The sequence below is a fragment of the Vombatus ursinus genome, unplaced genomic scaffold (genome assembly GCF_900497805.2).
Source record: "Vombatus ursinus unplaced genomic scaffold, bare-nosed wombat genome assembly UNPS02009173.1, whole genome shotgun sequence".
Taxonomy (NCBI): Eukaryota; Metazoa; Chordata; class Mammalia; order Diprotodontia; family Vombatidae; genus Vombatus; species Vombatus ursinus.
Window position 1 is genome coordinate 6,855,745 of NW_020948951.1, and position 21,296 is coordinate 6,877,040.

The 21,296-nt window shown below is 47.4% G+C and overlaps 1 protein-coding gene across 1 annotated transcript in view; it reads left to right on the plus strand.

Moving 5' to 3' along the window:
• Positions 1–1,240: 1,240 nt before the first annotated feature.
• The window catches only part of SEMA6B (semaphorin 6B), a 42,955-nt gene continuing 22,899 nt past the window's right edge, over positions 1,241–21,296 (plus strand). Inside the window, exon 1 of the mRNA XM_027851000.1 lies at positions 1,241–1,320. The gene's annotated coding sequence lies outside the window, so the exon portion shown is untranslated. The remainder of the gene's footprint in view (positions 1,321–21,296) is intronic.

Genomic DNA, 21,296 nt, shown 5'->3' on the forward strand with positions numbered 1-21,296 from the left:
AGCCCCGCTGCAGCTGCCGCTTGGAGCTAGCCTGGCCGGCCCGCGCACCGAACAAGGTGCCGCTGCCTGGGCGCGCACAGCTGCTGCGGCGGCGGCTGTGCGGGGGGGAGGGGGGGAGCCGACCCCCGAATCCTCTCCCTCCCCCCCCCCCCCCCCCCCCCCCCCCCCCCGCAGGATGCCCGGCTGAGCCGCCGCCACAGCGCGGGCAGGGACAGGTGCGCGCCGAGCGCAGCGCAGGGCACGGTGCGGGGAGCCGCGCGCAGCCGCTCTCGGGGGACCGCGGGCAGCCGAGGTAAGCGCCCCGCACGGGACCCGGGAAGCGCGGGGCGGGGGCCGGGAGCGCCAGGCGCTATAGCGGAGGAGGGGCTGGGGTGGGGGGGACGGGCTTCTGCAAATTTAGGCCCCCGCCCCCGACGTCCAGCCCCCGCCCCCCCACTCCCGGTGGTTGGAGCTGTAGCAGCAAAAAAGATTGGGGGGAACTGGGGGAGGGGGGAACGGGTAGAGTCCCCGGGTACTCAGAGGAGGCTGGCAGCCCCCGGAGCCGCAGGGGCAGGTGGCGTTCATTAGAGGGATCACAGATCTCCAAGCAGCGCAGCCAAGGCTGGCACTGAATTGGGTGGGGAGCGACTATCCACCTCTCCACCCTTCTCATTCCCCCCCCTCTCTTTTTCCCTTCTCCTGGTTGCCCCCTCCTTCTGACTCCCGCGGCTCTGGGCTCAAGGTGTCCAGGCCTGACTTGTAGCCCCCCCTGGCGCCCCCAGGCTGAGAGACAAAGGGACAAAGGAAGAATCTATCTCCTGATTGTGGGGGAATGTTTTTTTGGGGGGAATAAAGCATTTCCACCCCCCACCCCACCCCCGACTCGAGGGCGCTGCAGCCTCCAGGCTCTGATTGGTCCCTGGAGCCTGGGGGGCTCCGTCACGTGAGGTTGGGGGGGCGGCTGCACGTGGGTGGTGGAGGGGTTGGGACAACTTAGTTGTCGCCTGCTACGAACTCGGGGTGGCCCGTGGGGGGTGGAGCGGGGCACCGGGTGGAAAGGAGGGAGTGGGGAGAGCCACCGCCCCCTGTGTGCGTGGGGGGTGTCAGTGGGCGGTCCTTCGAGCCCGCCCCCTCTGAGTTAGAGGGGGCCAAGCGCCTCCGGTGCTCATTTGGCCTCCCGACACCCCCCAGGACCAGACTCGACCCTCGCTCGCTTGGGTAGCAGAGCTACCTGCTCTGGGCTCCCAAGAGGTGGCTCTACGAAGGGGTCCAGTGCCTGTCGGGGCGGGACACACGACCCAGCGGTGCCCCGGTCCCAGTTCCTCGGAGCCCCCAGACCCGGTATGACCGGGGTGGGAGGTAGTGGGAGGATGACCCAGGTTGTCGCTAGTGAGGCTGGGGATCGGGAGGAAGACTGCTTTGGGCTTGGGGAGATGGGTTCTCCTCCGGTCTCGTGGGCTTAAACGGTCCCAGCGCTAGGAAAGGAATTGTAGAAAGCATCTGTTTATTCTATCTATGGTGGGGGTGCGAGGCCGGGGAGGTGGGGGTGGGTGAGGAGGAGCATCAAGCAGAAGAAACAAAACTAAAGCCTAGATAGAGGGGATATGACTTGTCTTGGGTCACACAGCTGTTTAGGAGAGCTGAGACTCGAACCCTGGTTTTCTGTTGTTCTCTCCATTACAGTCCTGTGCCTCTGATCGGGTTTCCTGGACATCAACCAGGGGGAGAAAGGGGGAGGTCATTCCTAGTCCTTTCTTGTCTTTTCCAGTGTTGAGGGACTGAAGAACGTTGGGGGGGGGGGGCTGCAGTTTATTTACCTTTGTTTAGGATCGAGGAGCCCAGTGAGCCAGTGATATTCTTGGAATTTCCATTGAGGCTGAGTGGTCTGGAGCCTCTGGGATTTAGGAGCTGCTACCAGGACTTGGGCTGAAAGAAGGAAGGAAGGGTTTGAGGTGGGGGGTGGGGGGCTCTTCTGCCCATACCGTAGTGATTGGTCTATTTCATTTTTTAATTTTCCCCCTCCTCCTCACCTTTCACACCATAAGCACACCAGCAAACATTTATTGATGGGTTGATTTATGGCCGGACTGCTTTGTGTCAGATCTATGGGTCTGGGTGCATGGAGGATAGGCAGATTTGATCCGTCAGGTTGGATCTTCAAGCAGAAACTAGTGCCTAACTTTCTCCCTAATTCTCCACCATTACCTAAGTGTGTTACTGAGGTCAGGGACATAGGGAACTGGCATCTATAGACAGGATTTCAGATCATTGAGGTCTGAACCCAGGGCTGTCTGTCCCAGAGGGAAGGTTTGCTATTTATCTGGATAAATATACTCTGCACAGAGTAGGCACTTAACACTTGTGTGTGATTTGGCTATCTTCTGAAGATGTCAATTGTGAGGGTATCAGATATGTTGTGGGGGGAGGGGACAAGCAGATTATATATATGAGGTTTGCCCTTTATTTTCCCTTCTTCTGGTATTTGGGGGGGGGAGGGAGAGGAATGTTGTAGTCAGCGTCTGATTCTGACTCTCTACCCAATTCCCCAGTGTAGAAAAAATCAGAGAAAAGGAGTAGGTTGGAGAGGAAAAAGGGGGGTGGGGGGTACTGCTGCTGCCAGCCAGACTCAGGAAGGTAGCTAGAAGAAGCCTGGAGGAAGAACCTGATTATTTGGGCCATAAGAATACGGCAGCCCCTTCTGCCCGATCCATCCCCCTTCAGGGAGTAGTTTAGAGGCTAGGAGCTTGAGGGGCCTCTGCATTCCTTCATGGAGGCTTGTCCTAGGAGAGCCTTGGGAGGAAGACCCTGGGATGATATCATGACATATCAAATATCAGGCCTGGAAGGGACCTTAGAACATAGAACACAGAATGTTTAGGCTGAAAGGGACCTTAGAATGTCAGAACCGGAAGGGACCTTAGAGACTTCTTAGTATATAATCCCCCTCATTTCACAAGCAATGTGGACTTTTTTTTTTTTTGGTGGACTAGGAAAAGGAAGCCCCCAGTTAGCTGTATTTCCCCTCCTCTCTCTGTGGTTGCTATTTGGCTACTGGTAGCTTAGGGGGAAGGGCAGGGCAAACAGGGATCCCCACACCCCCTCCCCTAAGGTGGGTCACCTCAGCCAAATCCTGCAGCTGTGCGGCTGTGGAGGGAGGGATGAAGCAGCCAATGGCACAATTCATGGTGCTAAGGAAAAGCAGAGCCTGGGCCAAGGACAGCACCAACAGCAATCCCCCAGGAGCCTCAGGCTGGCTGCAGCCCTCTTCCCCTCCCCTCTCTTCAATGCTGCACATGCTAGGGGGCCAAGGTCATCCATCAAGGCCGTAAGCTAGGATCTAGGCAAGGGTGGGGCTACCCAGGCCTGGAACTCAAGGTCCCTATCAGCTTCTCTCTCCCTGGGTTGTCTTGGTGTTGGACATCTGTCTCTGTCTATCTGGCCCAGAAACATGTCTCTTGGAAACAGAGGCAGCAGAGTACAGTGGTGAAGCTTTGGACTTGTAAACAGGAGACCTGGCTTCTTATCCCGGTCCTGCCTCTCTCTAGCTGTGTGACCTTGGGCGAATTTCTTCCCTCTCTGAGCCTTTAGTCTCCTCATCTTTCAGATGGGGCTAATAATCCTTGATGGGGGAGGGGGGAGGGAAACAGGTCTGTGAAGATATGTGGAAAGCTGCTTGCAAATGACTTGCAAGGATATGAACAAACGTCTTAGTTAGAACGGTAACGTGACCCATTTGTTATCATCCCAACGATGGGACTTGTCTGTCCAAGAGAGGGTGAGGGAACTACCCCTGAACATAAAAATGACAGCACCACAAGTCACATACCAGCCTTGCAGGTGCAGTCTGGCCCCTCATGAATAATAACTCACATGTACATAGTTACTTGAAAGTTTACAAAGTGCTTTAAAAAAAAAATCCCAACAGTGCTAGGATTATTATTACCATTTTACAGAAGAGGAAAACTGAGGCACCAAGAGGGTGAATACCTCACCCACAATCCCACTACTATTTGATCAGCAGAACCAGAATTAGGATGAAGGAGTGCTGATTACAGGTCCAGAGCTCTTTCCGCTAGACTGCAACTACCTTTTTCAACCAAGCTTAACATGTTTTCCTTCTTATTCTTCTCCTCCTCCCACCCACCATTCCTCTTCTCTCCTCTCCTAGTGAGTTTCTTCCCTATTGTAGGAAATATTACTTCCCTGTATTTGGCCTAAACTCTATTCTATCTAAAAACTAAGCACTTTGCTGTTGCTGTTATGACAAAATGCTAAATTCTTTATTCCTTGACCAGGTGGTAAGCTCCCTGAGGGTAGGGAATAGTAACAGGGAAAGAGCACTGACTCTCAAGTCACAGGACCTGGGTTTGAGTCTTATGTATGACACATTGGACATGTCACTTAATTTCCCTAGACCTCATTATCCTCTTCTGTAAAATGATGGAGTTGAACTTGAGGACCATTCCAGCACTTGATCCTATGATCTAAACTCATCTCTGCTGGCAACTAGGGCTCTGCACGCAGTAGACACTTTATAAATGTTTCTTGTATTGTGAACTTCTAAGAGATCTCTACATTGTAGAGCTGGGCCGTCACTCTCCCCTCCCCCATTTGCTAAAGATGCAGGTGCTGCCATCTTCCACCCAAGCACCCTGAAAAAATTCCTCTCAGTTCATATGTGGTGATAACAGAAGATACTCCTTGGGCCCATAATGCCAACTTTCCCTCCCTGCCCCCACCTTTTGATCTAGGTTTCTCTTAACCTGGGGTCTATGAACTTGGTTTTTTTTTTTTTTTGCTTGTTTGTTTTTGGCGAGGTAATTGGGGTTAAGTGACTTACCCAGGGTCATACAGCTAATGAGTATCATGTGTCTGAGGCCGGATTTGAACTCAGGTCCTCCTGACTCCGGGGCCAGTACTCTATCCACTGCACCATGTAGCTGCCCTATGAACTTGTTTTTTAATGTTTTGAAAAATGTGCCTTGGTAATAATTGGTTTCCTTGCTGTAGTCCTATGCATTTTCTTCATTTAACAGCAATATTCAGAGAATGGATCTTCCCCAGACTGTCAGGGGTAGTTGTGACACACAAGAACATTGAGAACTTCTTTCTTTCCTACTAGTAGTAAGGACTCCCTGACATTTGCAAAGCACTTTGCATACTTATTTCCTTTGAGGCTTATACTGACTCATGAGATCCGAGGGGTAGAAGGCACTATCCCCACTTTCCTGCAGAGAAAACTGAGGCCAAGATCTGGGAAGGGATTTGCTTGCAGTCTTAAGAGGACTGAGTTCCAGGGTTTTCTGGTCACCTTCCTTCTGGGTCTTCTTAACAAACATCTGGGGGGTGTGCATGTATTTATCTACACATATGTGTGTATATGTAATATACATGCATATATACAAGTGTGTATGCATATATGTATGTACATATAAATTTCATTCAATTAAGCATTTATTTTTTTCTCCCATCTATTCCCTGATTGGAATGGAATAGAATAAGCATTTATATAGCACCTACTATGTGCCAGGCACTATGCCAAGCACTTTGCAATATTATTTCATTTGATCCACTCCTGCAAGGTAGGTACTATTATTATCTCCATTTTGCCATTTAGGAAACTAAAGCAAACAGACTTACCCAGGGTCATACAGCTAATAAAGCGTCTGAGGCCAGATCTGAACTCAGAAAGATGAGTCTTTCTGACTCCAGGCCCAATGCTCTATTCACTGTGCTACTAGCAACTGCCTCAATTGAACAAGAAAAGCTTCCTAATGACTCTGTGCACAGTCAAGTCAAACACATTCTCCCTTTGGCCATGCCCCAAAATGTGTGTTTCCTTGTTAATTTTGAGTCCATCCGTTTTGTGTCATGAGGTGGGTAACATGCTTCATGATCGTCTGGAATCATTGTTGGGTCATTGCATTGATCATCATCCTCAAGTTTCAAAGGTTTTGCACACACATTTGTCCATTTTCCACTGTCTTTTACCACATTAAGTTCTTCAAAACCCCACCTACCCCTCCCTGCACACACTTGGAACACCCTTCCACCTCCTCTCAAAGCACTACCCTCAATCTTCCTCATCTTTCGAAGTCTAACTGACCTCCTGCCTCTTCCAGGAAGCTTTCCCTGACCACTCTAGCCAACAGTAATCTCCATTTTCCTTGGGCTCTTGTAGCCTTACCATTCCCCTGCCACTTCATAAACACAGTCTCATATTTGGGTCTTTTTTTATCCTGTCTCCAGAACTAGATCATAGATTCCTTTATGGAACTGAGAAGGTTTAGCCTGGAGAAATAAGAATTCAGGGAGGGACATGAGAGCTACCTACAAGTATTTGAAGGGACATCACGTGGAAAAGAAGTGTACTGTTTAACCCTACAGGACAGAACTAAGAGCGATGTTTAGATTTTCATCGGAGGGAAAAAAACAGCACAAAACTTCCTGACAGTGAGAGCTGTCCAAAAGTGGAATCAGTTGCCCTGAGGAGATTGAATTCACCATGCAACTGAAATCTTCAAGTTGACTCTCCCTTAGGAATGCTGTAGAGCAGTCCTTAACCTTTGTGACAAGGAGCCCTTTGGCCATATGGTGAAGCTTATGGACCTTTTTCTCAGAATGATGTTTTTCATTGTTTAAAACATATAGGATCATAAAGAAAATCAATTATATTGAAATACTATTATCAAAATATTTTTTAAAATGAATTCATGAACCCCAGGTTAAGAAAATTGTATGTAGACATTTAGACTGCATGGTCTCTGGGATCCCTTCTAGCTTTGAGATTCTGTGACCCCAAGGAAGTCACAGAAAGTAGTATAGGTCAGTGGTCTCCAAAGTGGAAGACTGGAGCATGACCCCAAGAAATACATGATTAACCAATCAGAGGGCAGAAAGTTGTCCTGAAATAGCTAATCATAAGATTTCTCTCTGACACAGCCACACTTATTCTTCCCTACTCATCTCCTCCCTATGCTGTGCAAACTCCTAGTTCAGGAATGGGCAACCTGTAGCCTCTAGGCCAAATGTGGCCTTCTAGGTCCTCAAGTGCAGCCCTTTGACTGAATCCAAATTTCAAAAGGGCCACACTTGAGGACCTAGAGAGCCACATGTGACCTTGAGGCCAAAGGTTCCCCACCCCTGGTAGTCTCTTCCTCCTTCTGTAGTCATCAACCCCTCAGGGCAGTTATAACTGCCTTGCCACCTGGTACCTACAGCAGCCATTTATGTCCTACTTACCTTTCTTCTCCCACCAAGATCACTTTCTGGCTTCAGGAGGAGACCCTCAAAAAGTAGCCTCTACACTCTGAGGCAGTGACTGATAAAAGCCTCCCTCCTCTACATTTTTTGGTTTTGGTTAGGATGGAGAGTTACCATGTATGTATATATGTGTGTGTGTATTTCTATGTATATGTAACTTTTATGTGTATATATATATATATATGTGTGTGTATATATAACTTACAGAAATAGATATGCATGTGTGGAAAGGGTGCTCAAAAGTGTTTTACCCATAGGGGTATACTGTCAAAAAAAAGTTTGGAGATCATCGGTTTGGATGATAACATACACAGCGAAGGAGATTCAGAGCTGGTGGGATGATAGCATGTTTCAGAGTTCACTGGAGACATGTCTCTAGTGAAATGCCCCAGATATGTCCACCCTTGGTCTTCTGCTGTTCAGCATTTTTATCAGTGATTTGGTTGAAGGTATCCGTGGCATGCATATAAGACTTGTGGAGGGCAGCAAGCTGGAAGAAACAGCCAAGAAACATGTCGTGTGGCAAAATAGGAGTCAAAAATATCTTGGCTTGCTGGAATGCTAGACCAAATATAACACATGAAATGTAATTGGGATAAATGTACAGCCCCACTCTTTGGCATTTTATTTTGTAACCCCAAGTACAAGGATGAGAAGGTGTGGTTAGATTATTAAATAGTTTTGTGAGAAGGATCTGAGGCTTTTAGTGGATGGAAAGCTCCATATGATTCACCAGTGAAACAAGGCAACCCATCAAAGCTAATGGATCTTGGGCTGCATTAATACACGCAGAGTGTCCAGAATGAGGGAGGTAATAGACTTGTTGTACTCTGCCTTGGTTAGACCACATCTATAGCATCATGTTTAGGTCTGAGAGCTATATTTCAGGAAGGAAATTTTTTTAAATTAAGTTTTTTTTTTCATTTAACCATAATTTGTCTTCTCCCCTCCCCCATTGAGAAATAAACAAGAAAAACAAAACTCTTGTAACAAGTATGCATAGTCAGGCAAAATAAATTCTAATACTGGCCATCTTATTTCCCACATCGGCCATTTTACTTCCCACACTGACCATCTTAATTTCCTCATTGGCCATACAGGAAGGACATTAACAAACTAGAGTGGGGACCAGAGGAAGGCAACCAGGATAGGTTGAGAGGACAAGAATATGAGGATTGCTTGAAGGATTTGAGGATGGTTAGCCTGGAGAAGAGAAGGTTAATAAGGTACATGGGAACTGTCTTCAAATGTCTGAGAGGCTGGGATGGGGAACAGGGCTTAGATTAGCTCTTGGGCTCAGGGGGAAAGAACCTGGAGTAACTGAAGTTTTAAAGAAGCTGATTGTGTCTCCATATAAAGCCAAACATTCTAATGATTGGCGCTGTCCCAAAGTGGACTAAGCTGCCTTGGGAGGTTGTGAGTTGTCTGTCTGCAACTGAACTTAAAGACTGGCTGTCTTTGAGCAGAGGCTGCCTCGCCACTTGCTAGACATGTTGTATAGGGGATTTCAACTGGGGTACAGTTTGGGCTTGGTACCTTCTGAAGGTCATCCCAACTCTCCAATTCTGGGGCCCCAGAAGGACTAAGACCAGGGAATTATAGGGAGGAAGGTTTTATCATCCTAACAGTCTGAGCTATCCCACTGTAGAATAGGCTGGCCCATAAAGACCTCAGCTACCTATCAGTGGGAGGGTCCAAGCAGAGGCTGGATGACCTGTCGGGAAGGTCTTAGAGGGTGTTCTTGTGCCCTCTGAGATAGATGGGCTAGGTGGGCTAGGGTTCCTTCCAGCTCTGAGATTCTACACGTCTGTGATTCTAAGATTGATATCATATATACACACACACACACACAGAGAGAGAGAGAGAGAGAGAGAGAGAGAGAGAGAGAGAGCCTTGCCCATAGTAGCTGCTCAAGAGACATTTTGCTAATTTTCCAATTGACCCGTCATCCATGCCAGAGTTACAAATTGACAGGCCTGTCTTTGGAATGGAAAAGGTCCTGGAGGCACCAATGCCATCTAATACCCTGCCTTCTGGTGAGACTGCAGTGAAGTAGCCCCAGATGGGTGTCTAGTACTGGGCTCTGTCCAAGGCTGCCTAGGCCCTGAGGATGAGCCTATTGGAGGAAATCCAATTTGATGGAATTCCCATTAGAGAAGCAGAATGACACAGTGGAAAGAGCATTCAATCTAGAGCCAGAGATTCAGGGTTCAAATTCTACCTGGGGTTCTGCTGCCTTTGCCTAAGTGACCTTGATCAGTCACTTAATTTCTCTTGGCATCTGTAAAATGGGTTGGGGGGAACTAATGGTGTCTAAAGTGACTTTGAAGTTTATGATCCTGGAAATTAATGTTAAGCACCTACTGTGTGCAGACTGCTGTTCTGGACTCTGATATAACCAATTTTAGATAGCATCCAGAATAAACAGATTAACAGTCTCACTGTCTTCTCCACTGGTCAGCTTATAGTTGGATTTCTGTGTTCAGTCTGGGTACCACATTTTAGGAAGAACATTAAGGAGCAGAAAAAGCTCAGGAGGAGGTCAGCCAGGATGTCAGAAACTCGGGATGTGAAGAAGAGATTTAGGGAAACCAGGAGAGCTGTCTTCAAATTTGAAGGCTTCTTGTGGGGGGAAGGGCAGAACAAGGAGCAAGGTGGAATTTGTAGAGTGGGTCCCTGCTCGGTGTCAGAAAATGGGGAGGGACCCAGCAACTTTGTACCAATTAGAGCTGTCCAGAGTGGAACAGATTGCTATGGGAGGAGTAAGTTCATCCCATGTAGAAGCTGGATGACTGACCACCTACAGAGAGAGGATTCCTATGATAAACAATTTGGTTGCTGAGGTCCCTTCCAAAGCTGAGATGTTGTGAATTTGGTGAGCTCAGACAGTCTTTGCCCTAGTGGAGACTCTGGTGTTATGAGAAGCAGTTAGTGAGTCTGACTGTGTGAGGGGTCCCCCCACAAGCTGGCCCCCTGCTCTGTAGAGTAGCTGGGCCTGGCTGTGGAAGCAGTGAGCAATGTTAGGGCTGGGGCCACTTGCCTGAGGAACAGAATTCTCTCTGATTATCAAACCCATTCATCATGCCTCCACAAGGGACATCCAGATAACGTGCCCATAAATTAGAAAGTGTTAAGGTGATTTGGGGGGCCATGAGCCTTGGGTTATAAAAAATCCTTCTTTTGGTGACTAGTCTGGGATCAGGGATCTGATGCTTCCCTCACTCTCTCTCTCCACCCTGGCCTCTGGCAGTGCCCCCCCCCCCACACGCCACTGACCCCTCCCTGATTGGGTGCCTTTCTCTGAACCAGAATCAAGCCCAAAGCATTATGGGAGATGTAGTCCTCGACGTGTACATAACTGGATTTCCCAGGATAAACCTCTCTTTGCCTTGCACCAGCCTTGTGAGGGCAGGTGAAGAAATAACTGTATTGATAGCTAATTTCCAAGCCCTCCCCTACAGGTGGGGGTGGGAGGGCAAGGGCAGTGTGAGGGACCAAGTGTATGGAGCCCACTGTAGCATCTCCTCCATCCCTCCAGTCTTCTCACAAGTGGGCAGTATGGCATCTATGGCTGAGAAAGCATGAGACAGAGGAAAAAGATTTGGGTTTAAGTCCCAGGTATGAGCAATGAGGCCTCCACCAAGGCTCTTCCCCTCTTGAAGTCACAGCTTCTTCCTTTATAAAAGGGTATGGATAATCCCTAAACTGGGCAGCTGGGTGGCTGCAGTAGATAGAGCACTAAGCCTGGAATCAGGAAGACCTGAGTTCAGATCAGACGCTTACTAGCTGGGTGACCCTGGGCAAGTCGTTTAACCCTGTTTGCCTCAGATCCTCATCTGGAAAATGAGCTGGAGAAGGAAATGGCAAACCACTGTAGTATCTCTGCCAAGAAAACCCCGAATGGGATAATGAAGAGTCAGACACAACTGAACAACAATAAAAACCCTACAACCCTTTCCTGACCCAGTGGTTTATAAGTAAGGTATACAATGTACTTTCAAGTACTAGAGAGCTGGCCACTAGTAATAATGTTAGCATTCTCCGAGGCTTCTTCCTAGATGGTCCCCGTGTAGCAAAGATCAATGGCTTTAGCCCAGTCAGTGATTTCCCCAGGGAGTGGGGTTCTTGTGGGGTGGGTGGGATACAACAAGCCACAAAGAACAGGCAGGAACCAGAGCCAGGGAACCACTCACCCTTCTCCAAACAGCTTCTCCTTCCTCTCCTCTCCTCTTTATTTCTGGGAGTACTGTCCCTACATCATTCTCAGCATGGGATTCTGGGTTGTTGGTCTCAATTTTTTTTTCCTGAAAGAAGGGAGAAATAGGGTCAGGCATGGAATATGAAACTGACAAAGACAGCGTGACTTAGAGGAATGGATGCTGGATACGGTTGCAAGTGATGACCTTTCAAGTTTACCTCTGTTACTAACCAGCCATGTGGTCTTGGGTAAGTCACTCCTCTCTGGCCCCTTAGTTGCCTTCTTTGTAAAGTAGGGATAACAGTACCTGTCCTCCAGGGTGGTGAGGCATGGAAGCTATCAGGAGCATGGCTCTTTGGATCTGTTGCTTCTCCTGACTTACCAGTAAGGCTGGTAGGAGGCAAAACCAGGTTGTTACCCATAGAGATCAAGGCCTTCATCCCAGGTGAAGACAGAAAGAAACTGGTGTGTGGTTGTAGCCAGTTAGTCCCAGGGTAGACAATAGGAGGAATTTTCAGACCCTTAGGGTTTTGAGACACTGGGTACACGAGGAATAAACTATTGACCTTCCTTTCTCTGGGAAACTTCCACCTTTTCTGAGATGAAAGTTTAAGCAGGAAGGACTGGCCTGGAAGTAGTCATGGCCCTTACCCAGAGGCCAACTGGGAAAACTGAATGCAGCTGCAGATCCTCTAGAAAGCATTTTGCAAGGAGGAAGCTTCCTCCTGGTGTGTGGAGAAAATCCTAGGCCATGGACTAGGTTTTATCTCTGGAAGCAGAGCTGGGCCACACTGCATCACCCAGATGTCCTCACTCTTTGGGATGGGGGTACCTCTTGGCAAAAGGATGGTTTCTGTGTGGGCAGAGACCCAACCTAATGGACCCGGGAACATGGGGTGATCTACCTGGTATTCCAAAATCACAGGAAGTCAGATGTGGGAGGCGTCTGAGAACAGAGACTAGAAGAGATGGTAAATATCCAGCTGGATACAAAACACAGAACATCAGAGATGAAAGAGACCTTAGAAGAGAGACAGTCAGAGCCAAGAGGTTCCTTGGGAAAAGAGTGCCAGACTTAGAATCAGGAAGACCTGAATTCAGTCCTGCCTTAGACACTTACTATGTGACTCTCAGCAAGGCACTTAACCTGTGGCAACCTTAGTTTCCTCAAATGTAAAACAGGATGTGTGTGTGTGTGTGTGTGTATATGTGTGTGTATCTCAGCTATTTTACAGTGTTATCGTGGGGATTACTTGAGATAAAGTATGTAAACTGCTTTGCAAACCTCCAAGAGTTGTATAAATATTAGTAATTATGTCAGGGTCATCTGGGCCAGTTCTAGCCCTTTGCAGAGAGGAAGGGGCACTGCGGTGCAGTGGGAAGGAGAGTGGCTTTAGAGTCAGGAGACCTGAGTTCAAATCCTAGCTCTGGGTACTTTCTACTTCTATGACCTTGAAGTCACTAACTTCAGGGGGCCTCAGTGTCCTCACCTGTAGAGTGAGGATCTTAGGTTTTTAAGGTCCCTTCCAGCTCTCCATCTATAGCTTGGCACTGGATGGCCACCGAGGTCCCTTCCTTCCACCTCTAAAATTCTGTGATTCTTTGAAAGTCTCACAGCTAGTTAGTAGTAGAACCCAAACGAGTATGGGCTCTGAATCCAGGAATCTTTTTACTACTGAGTGGAAAATGAAGAAGCCCTAGAGTGACTAAAATAAAGTCTACCTTGATTCCTTTAACTGTTGTTCTTCCTCACTTATTGTCCTTCCCCAGCCTCCCCTCCCTTCTGTTAGCCCCTCCTTGGGACATTCCAGGCCACTGACTCACTGAGGTCTTGTGGTCCGCTCTGACCCCAGAGCTTTTCCCCCTGGGACTTTTTCTCTGCCTTTGTTTTGTTCTTATCCTTGGAATGGATTGCCTTCTGTTTCCAGCACTGAACCAGGCCCCTTAATGCTCCCCTTCCTGATGATGCACACTGAGTTTCCCATTGTGTTTTCCCCCAATCTCTCCTTACTCAGGCTGGCTTAGAATCATAGCCAGAGGACCTAGACTGTCAGAGCTGGAAGGCATATTATAGACACATAGATGAGTACAGATTTTGAGCTGCAAGGGATCTTGGAAATTATCTACTCTACCCTCATTTTACTGATGAGGAAGCTAAATAAAGCTCAGAGGTAACTTGTCTTCGGAACATAGGTAGAAGTTGGTCTGTCTTCTGGCTCCAAATCTAATTCAAGCCCCCTTGTTTTTACAGAGGATGAAACTGAGGGACAGTGACTTGTCCAAGGTAACAGTAGATTAGGCTTTTCTTAGCACTAAATGGGTAACTGTCCTGGCACCCTGTCTCTCCCAGCCTCCTTCTCCCCCACTCTGGTACCGTTTAAATACTTGGGGGTTGTTCTGGTAGAATTGCTGAGTTAGTGAATGATTTAGCCTGGGAAAGGAATAAGGAGGGTGCTGAGAGAGAGTTAATAAGGGACCAGGTCCCATTTCTCTTGTCCAAATCCTTACAACCCAATGAATGGCCTAAAGGTGGGAGGATTGGAGGCCCTGGAGCCCCCCACAAAGCTCCTCCCCAAGGCCAGAGGAATTCCAAGGAGTTGAACGGTCAGGGAGAGTGGGGAGGAAGGAAAAAGTGGAGTGGAACTCAGGACACTGGACGGGAAGGAGCAAGGAAATGGGTGAGACAGAAGCCGCTACCTCGGAGTAAGAGGCTGACCGGTCAATCCCTGCCTCCTTATTCATTTGTACATTCATTCATTTGTTTACCAAGCAATGCTAAGCACTCTCCTGGGCAGTAAGGAAGCAAAGATCTGAAGAAAAAGTCCGTGTCCTTTCTGGACTCCCTCAGCTTTCGGGGATGCCTTCTCTCTTCCTCCAAGTTTCTCCGTCCCCTGCTCACTGGGCCCCAAAATCATAAGAACTACAATAGCTCAAATTTCTCTAGTACTTTAGAATTTTTAAAGTGCCTTGAAGTAACACAACCTGTAGGTAATGTGAGAATCGTTATCCCCATTTCACAGATGAGGAAGCTGAGGCCCAGAGAGATGAACTAACTTAAATAATGACCCCTTAATTTTATAGGATATGAAGGTCAGTAAAGTGTTCCATAAATGCCACAGTAAAGTCAGTCAATAGCGAGGGGACTCTTAGATGCTTTTGATGGATGAAAAACTAGAGCCCAGAAAGGGGAAGTAATTTGTCCCAATCTGACAGCTAGGAAATAGTGGGGTGAAGACTTCATCCAGGGTCTCCTGACTGCAGGCCCAGGATTCTTTCCACGGCACCACCAGGCCTCTCTCTGGACCTGACAGGACTTAACAGTTACTTGGTTTCTGGGTGGCTGTTACTAACCCACGTGACCTGAGGTGAGGCACATCCCTATGGACAAACAGTAACTAGATTAGATCAGGGACCCCCAAATTCCTTAGGTCCCAGACCCCTTAGCTTTCATTATTACATTATTGCAGTAACCCCTATTCAATATAAAAGGAAATATATTTTAGACTAGGGTTCTTAACCTTTTGTGTGGCACAAACCTCTCTGACAGTCTGAAGCCTATGAACTCAGAATAAATTTTTTTGTTTTTTTTTATTTTTGTTAAATTTATAATTAAAGGAAATGCTAAATTTCAGTTAGAGGCTAATGAAAATAAAGATGCAATCCGCCCCCATCTTAGTTCACAGACTTACTGAAATATATTTATTGACCCCTTATGGGCCTGAGTTGGGCCCCAAGTTAAGACCTTCTAGAGTTTGCTATGCATGTGAGAAATAAGATAAATAATAATAGCAGTCATGTATATAGTGCTTTCAGGCAGCTAGGTGGCTCAGTGGATAGAGTGCAGGGCCGGGAATCAGGAAGATCAGAGTTCAGATATGATCTCAGACACTTACTAGCTGTGTGACCCTGGGCAAGTCACTTAACCTCTGTTTGCCTTAATCCACCTGAGAAGAAAATGGCAAACCACTTAAGAATCTTTGCCAAGAAGACCCCATGGACAGTATTGGTGTGCAGTGGTCCATAGGGCACAAAGAGTTGGTCACAGCTAACAGCAATATAGTGCTTTAAGGTTTGCAAAGTTCTTTATGAATGCTATTTTATTTAATCATCACAATTACACTATGAGGTAGAAGCTATTATTCCCTGTTTTACAGATGAAGGAACTGAGACTGAGAAAGATTAAGTGATTTAAAGTGCCCAGGGTCACACAGAAAGCAAGTATCTGAGGCAAGACTAGAACCCAGGTCTTCCTGACTTCAAGTTCAAGTATGCCCTTCACTGAGCCACATAGCTACCTGAAGAGATTAATTTTTCATGAAGAAACCTTTATTAGGTACATAGCATTTTTCCCACAAACTACTATTTTCAGGATATTTTAATAGGATAATATAGTTATTTATGAAATATTTCCTACACCCCCTTAACAAACTTCTTGTACCCCTGGGGAAATGTGTATTCCAGACTGGGAACCTTTGACCTAGATGGTGTCAGCCCTATGAGCCAGCTGAGGAAGAGATTCAGGTAGGATGAATGGTTTGTAAGGTCAGGATTCCCTTCCAATCACTCCTCACACTTTGAACCTGATGGGATGGAGAGATGTGGTGCTAGTGGAATTGTCCGAACCATGCGGGCCCCTCTCCCCCTTCCCCCAGCTCAAAGGGGCCCAGCCTCCAAGGCAGAATTTCCCCTGAAGGTGTACTGTAAACAGCCTTCATTTGCTCCACCAGATACCACACACTCCTCTTTCCTGTGTTACCTAGGTCCTTGGCTTCTACTTTGTGACACCACTACCACGGACTCCTGCTCCCCTTAAGCCATCTGCCTCCACCCCTACTCTCAACCCGTTGTCTCCCCTGGGGCTCAACCTTAGTTCTGGAGCCCTAGACCCCTGACTCTTCTGGGCCCAGAGTTCCCCAGTCTCCGACTCCCAGAGAGCTATGAGTCCCCCAGCTGGGGCTGCTTACCCCCCCTTAATTACATGCTCGGTGTAAATGACACTTTAATTTCCTTTAAACGATTCACTGATATGAGGACTCAGTGTCTCCCTCTCTCTCTCTTTCTCTCTCTCTCCCCCTTTTTCCTAATTACAAGTCGCTGCTGCTGCTGGATTTTCTCCCTGACGGTCCAATTTCCAAACAGTGAAAGGCGGTAATTAAAATTAATTAGCCAGAGAGCTAGCTGGTGATAGCGAGCCCCAGGACTCCAGGAGAAGGCCCTAGGCTCTAAGCCTTAGCCCCAAACCTGGTTCCCCCAGGCCTGCCTCCTCTTCTCTATACCCTGGCCGCCTGGCCACTGTGCCTTCCCAGCCTAACAAACCCTGCAGTCCTCATGTCAAGGGATCTCCATCCTCAACTTCACATACACACACTAGTGAAGCTGGCTAGTACTGTGGGCTAGGAGTTAGGAGACCACCCTTCTAGTGCCAGTATGGCCATTGACATTGACTGACTCATCCTCCTTGCCTTTGGCTCTCAGCAGGGTTATTAATGCCTGCCTTACTGGGCTGATATGAGGATCTTATGAGATAATGAATGTGCAAGTGATTTGGAAAGACATATAAATAAGACCGTACAAATTGAAATTATTGCTAATAATAATAATATCTTCGTAATCCCTGACATTTATAAAAACTGATCTACAGAGTACAAAGGGAGCTTTTGAATTCACCGCCCCATGTCACAACAACCCTGTAGGCAGAATGGGAGTTATTATATCCATTTTACTGGTAGAGAAATTGAGGCCTAGAAAAGTCAGAGGATCATAGATATTATTAAGTCCAACTCCCTCATTCTACAGTTGGGGAAGCTGAGGCCCATGGAAGTTAAATGATTTGCCCAAAGTCCTACTGGTAGGACCTGGCAAATCTAGGATTTGAACTCAGGTCCTATGACTCCAGATTCAGCCCTCCTCAGCAGTGGACTTGCATTCATGCTATCAATTGACTCAGGCCTGAAGTCACAGAGCTTCAGACAGTGGTGGAAACTATAACTGTAGAGCATAAAATGTCAGAGCTGGAAGGGCCTTTGGAGATCACCTAGTCCTCCTTTTGTAGAAAAATGAGGCCCAGGGAGGGTAAAGGACTTGCCTTGGACTCAGTGACTTGTCCAGGGTCATGCAAATAGTAAGGAGCAGGGACAGATCATCCAGTCAGTGCATACCTAGGACCATAACCCAAATCTCCTGCCGATTCATGGTTCTTTGCACTACCTGCCATCTCCTTACATTAAGACGAACTGTTGCTGTTGTCAGCAATCTGTCATCTCTCCTTTCCTCCCTCCAGTGAATGAATCCAACCTAACTGGATCCTGGGGATAGCTTCCTCATTTACCAGTCCTCATTGACACTGAATTCTCTTTGCCAAGTTCCTAGACAGACTGCGAACCAGGCGAGGCAGAAGCAGCTGGGAGCAGGGCCTGGTCATCCGATCCCCCTACGGAGCAAAGACTCTCAGATCAATTCTTCCCAGCTATGCATTCATTCCTGGTGGGTGAGTCTTAGTAAGAGGCCCTGGTTACCCAGAGCACTGCTTGGGAATATTGAGAACCCCCAGACGGCTCGGGTTCTTCCCTTTTCCGTCATCGAGAGGATGGAGGCGGGGGCCCTCGTCTGTCATCAGGAATGCAGAACACAGGATTTCAGTGCTGACGTTGAATTGTCTAGTCCAGAATTCTCCCTTTCCAAGATAAGGAAATGAGACACAGGACACTTCCACAGTCACACAGCAACTCAGTGACCAAACCAGAGCTAGAACTAGAATCCAGGCCTTCTGACTCCCGGGGCTCTTTTCATTCTATCATGATGCGGCTTTATGGGAGTGGAGCTGGGAACAGCTAAGGCCCCTCTGGCTCTGGGCCCAGCCCTTCTGGGTGGTCAACTGCCAAAAGGGGCATCACCAAAGCCATTCCTCTGCCTCCAGGCATGCTGACCCACGATGACCCCACATCCTGTTCCCAAGCCCACAGACCCCACTACCCCCATGGGGGCAGGGAGGAGATGAGGTGATGGGTGGGTGGAGATCTGTGGAGGGGGAAGGAAGAGCCTGCAACTCTAAGGCTAGGGGGAAGGTTTGGTTCTTTGTGAAGGGGAGGGACAGGGAATTCTATCTATGGTATGGATGAGGGTCACGAGCATTTATGGGTGTGTGTGTGTGTGTGTGTGTGTATGTAATGGGGAGAGCAAAAAGGGCAATGGAACGGGCTTTTGTTTGAGAAATTTGTGTAACTTTATTATGTGTGAAAATGTATAATGGCGTCAGATTGTTGCTCATGGCTTTTGTGCAGAGTGTATCATTAACAACTCTATTGTGTGGATGTGCAGGTGGAGTGAGGCAGCATGAATACAGTCCTAGGCTTGGAATCAGCAGGACCTGGGTTTGAATCTTGCTTCTGGTATTGACTAGCTGTGGGACCCTAGATAAGTCACTTCCCCTCTTTCAATCTCAGTTACCTCATGTATAAAATGGGAGGAGTGGCGGCTAGTGGGTAGAGCTCTGGCCTTGGAGTCAGGAGGACCTGAGTTCAAATCCGGTCTCAAACACTTGACACTTTACTAGCTGTGTGACCCTGGGCAAGTCACTTAATCCAGATTGCCTCACCAAAAAGCAAAAAAAAAGGGGGGGGAGGGGAGGGGGGGGGAGGGGAGGGTTGGGTTGTATTCAGTACTTAATTTAATACTTCTTTTCAGCTCAGAATCTATGATCTCATGCGCTCTATATTTGTTCAATACTTGCACCCACAGTTGGTGTGCATTGTGAACATTTGAGATATCTTTATGATGGCTGCCCTTTGTAAGGGTGTGCCTGATGTTTGTAAAAATAATAGTAATATCTAACATAAGCACTTTAAAATTGTTATCTCATTTGATCCTCACAACCCTGAGAAGTAGGTGCTATTATTATCCTATTTTACAGATGAAGAAACTGAGGCAAACAGGGGTTGAATGACTTGTCCAGGGTCACACAGCTTGTTAGTATCAGAAGCTGAATTTGAATTCAGGTCTTCCTTACTCCAGGCCTGGTGCCCTATCCACTGTGCTACCTAGGTATTCCATGTATATATATATATATATGTATGTATATATGCTTGTATATGTAGTATGTGTCCATGGGCATACATACAAGCAATTGGTGTTTGTTGTATATGTGTGCACATACCATTGATATGTTTGTGTCCTGCCTACCCGTTTGTTCAATATCTGCTGGTTTTTGTATACATACAATTGATGTTCATGGTGCATGAATTTACACAAACATTGGGATGGTATATGTACAACATATGCTATCTGTATGTGATGGGCATGTGCAGTGGGAAGGAGACAAATCCCCTCAAATCAGAGAGTGCCCAACAGCTCCTCCAGACGTGTTGCCTAGGACAGCTAGGTCTCTTTTCCCTCTCCTTGCCTCCCCTCTCTGCTCCCAAAGGCTTCTGAATGAGGAACAGCTGAGACCAGTCACCCAGGGCTCTTGTCCACCTGTTTCTTGTAGGAAGTGGAATCCCCTCAGTCTCCTCCCCCCCTTAGCACTTATCCCTTCCTGCCTAGGAAATGGGATCTAGGAAGGCACCACTTTCCCCAGGCAGAAGCTATGGTCAGTTATTGACCATCTCTCAGCTATGTTAGAAGTGGGAAGGCCAGACCCTGCCCCACCCCAGGAGCCTGGGCAGTTCCCAGGCTAGCTGGGGAGGCAGCAGACACACCTAAAACAGATTGAGAGAGAGAGAGAAAGAGAGAGAGAGAGAAAGAGAGAGAGAGAGAGAGAGAGAGAGAGAGAGAGAGAGAGAGAGAGAGAGACAGAGAGAGAGAGAGAGAGAGACAGAGAGACAATAGTTCAGAATAGTTCAGGGCAAGATAGCAAGCTTGAGACTTTAGGGTGAAAATGTGGCACCATTTAGGGCAAAAGCCCCCCTTAGTTACCCTTTCCATCAATCAGGCCTCTTCATGGATGATTGGGGCACATCAACACTCTGTGAAGTCCTCTCTCCCTTTCCCATTCCCCTCTCCCTGAGGAATCTTCATAAGTAGATATGGGGACTAGCCAAAGTTCTGCCTGACTGAAAGGAGGGTCATAGACAATAGTTTGCTAGACTTTTAAGAGGCCTGCATTGGGAATCAGAAGAACTGGGAACTGGCTCCTATGAATAGGTTCCCATATAATCAGAGTTGGAAAGGGTCTCATTCAGCCCTCTGGTTTTTCATATAAGGAGACTGAGGCCCAGTGAAATCAAGTATTTCCCCTACATCATATGGCAAGTAAGTGTCAGTCTGAAGTCAAACCCAGGACTCCTGACTCCAAGTCCAGAGCTCTTTGCACTATACCAACACCACATCTAACCTTGTCTGACAGATTATATGAGCTTGGACAAGGCCCTTTCCCTCTCCAGATCTCAGTTCCCCGTCTGGAGAATGAAGGGAATGAGTTAAATCAATGACTCTCAGCCTTATTGAGTATAGGTACCCCCCTTTTGACCTAATTGAATCAGAGCTGAGGAAATCATGCTAGCTGTGAAGTCAGAAGACTGGGATTAAAATCTCAGCTCTAATACTACTTGTGTGATCTTGGGCAATTCTCTGAACCTCAGTTTCCTTATCTGTAAAATGAGGATGTTGGACTATAAAAATGGCACACACAAACTCAGGAATACCAGTTGTGCCATTAATATCCATTGGTTGAATAAAACACACATATGCACACACATTAACAAATTGTTAGTACTTGGGGGCACATAGGGATTTTGCTGAAACCCTTTGCTGAAGGTTGTTTTGTTTTTGTTTTTGTTTTTTTAGTGGTACCCAGAAAGTCTTTATTGGAGGAAGAAGGAAGGAAGGAAGGAAGGAAGGAAGGAAGGAAGGAAGGAAGGAA